A 1,983-nucleotide genomic window follows, 5' to 3' on the forward strand; every position below is an offset into this window, starting at 1 on the left:
AGTTGTGGTATCAAAACTTATAATTGTCTTGATGTTGGACAAGTCATGGAGTGTTGTGCGAGGTTTGAGCCTAATTGAAACCTGGTGAGCCGAAAGCCTATGTATCCAGAAGAGTCCAGGCCTATGTATTGTATTGCGACTTTGGAAGAGTAGTGGACCATCTGTTGACGAAGTTGACCGGAGAGGTGTGTGACAGTGCCTAATCACTAACCTGTGCACCTAGAGAACAGTTGTGTGCTCTGGAGAAGGATTGATGGTCCGTCTTCGATTTGTGTTCGTCGTGTTGAGACTGTAGAGAGGTATGTTCCAATCGGCCAAACCTGGTGGCAGTTTCAATTCTACTCTGCCACAGCCTGCATGGAATAGACCTATGGGCAACGTGCATGAGATGAGTGTCTGTCCGTATGTGGAACATTCTTGAGGAGCGTTTAAATCCTTTGGTTGAGTTGTGGGAAGCTTGCTTCAGCCTGTTCGAGCCACGCATGTGGAGAAGGCACAGTGGTGTTGGAACGAAGTTGTGGGTGCATTGTGCAGTTGACTGAGGATTAGTTTATGGTTTATAAGAGGCGTAGTGAGCCTTGTGATGTGTCGCTTTCGACTGTAGTGTCGGTTGAGCTGAAGTGCGTCGATGAAGGCATCGATATGTTGAATCCAATATGGAGTGTAAAGGAGCAGCTGCAGTGAAATGTGTGAAGCATTGCAGGTCTCCTTTTCTTTGTTGAGTTGTTTTTGTGGTGTAAGTAGCCACGTTGAAATGCATCCTTTGTGTTATTGAGTTGTTCTCGTGGTGTAAGTGGCCACGTTGGAATGCAGGTTCGGTCAATGAGTTCAATGAGTGGGATAAATATTTTATTGATTTGTTCTCGTGGTGTAAGTGGCCACGTTGGAATGCAGGTTCGGTCAATGAGTTCAATGAGTGGGATAAATATTTTCTCGAGCATTTTTTACATTGATATTTTTGATCATCCTCTACTAGGAAGTATTTTTAGGTCGGGTAATTTGATCCACGTAGTATTTTTTATTCAGAAGAATTATTCGATAAAAAAATGGTTTTATTGGTGAGCATGAATATCAGGAGGTGCAATCTATTCTACATGTTATTGCAATCAGTGAGGGCAGAACTTACTTCTACCAAAACCCAATTGTTAGAAATTTGATTGGATCTATTTCTAAGATCATTGTGACAGTGAAGGATATGATCATGGATGTTGTTCAAAGGTCACTCATGTTCGAAGATGAGTGCATTTTGGTGGATGAAGAGGATCATGTCATTAGCCATGACTCAAAATACAATTGTCAGTTGATGGAGAAAATAGAGTCAGAGAATCTATTGCATAAAGCTTTCAGTGTGTTTCTATTCAATACACAATATAAATTGCTTCTTCAACGATGTTGTGCAACAAATGTAACATTCCCTTTAGTATGGAAAAATACTTGTTGCATCCATCCTCTCTACAGGGAGTCTTAGCTCATTGAGGAGAACAATATTTCGGTCAGAAATGCAACCCAAAGGAAGTTGCATGATGAACTAGGCATTGTTGTAGAAGATGATCCAATCGGTCAGTTTGTGCCACTTGGTCGCATACTTTATAAGGCTCCTTCTCATGGAAAGTGGGAAGAGCATGAATTGGATTACCTTGTTTTCATTGTTTAGGATGTTTAGTACGTAAGAAAAGAGCATTTGAAGGAGCTCATAAGGAAAGCAGGAAAGGTGAAGATGAAACTACACCAAAAAATGAACAAGCATGGACCCTTTAGCAAGAAGGAAAAAATGAAAGCTTTGTTATCAATTTTTTATGTATTGTTGTAAGCCTAGCTAAGACAGAGACCGACAGGCAAGTTAAAGTATAGGTCATGATTAAGGGGAGGTCTTATAAAATCAAGAAGTCATCCGTCCATGTTCACATGACGAGGAGTGGTCGATGTGAGATAGCGAGGAATTAATAGTGAGCGGGAGTCGACAAGGTTTAGATAGATAATAAA

The 1,983-nt window shown here is 40.9% G+C and overlaps 1 pseudogene; it reads left to right on the forward strand.

The window, feature by feature from the left end:
- Window positions 1–1,201: 1,201 nt before the first annotated feature.
- LOC149250101 (isopentenyl-diphosphate Delta-isomerase I pseudogene) lies at window positions 1,202–1,663 on the forward strand (annotated as a pseudogene).
- Window positions 1,664–1,983: the final 320 nt, after the last annotated feature.

This window comes from Pinus tabuliformis, chromosome 7 (genome assembly GCF_031772625.1).
Source record: "Pinus tabuliformis cultivar Carrire ecotype Pingquan chromosome 7, CPIR1, whole genome shotgun sequence".
NCBI classification, from domain to species: domain Eukaryota; kingdom Viridiplantae; phylum Streptophyta; class Pinopsida; order Pinales; family Pinaceae; genus Pinus; species Pinus tabuliformis.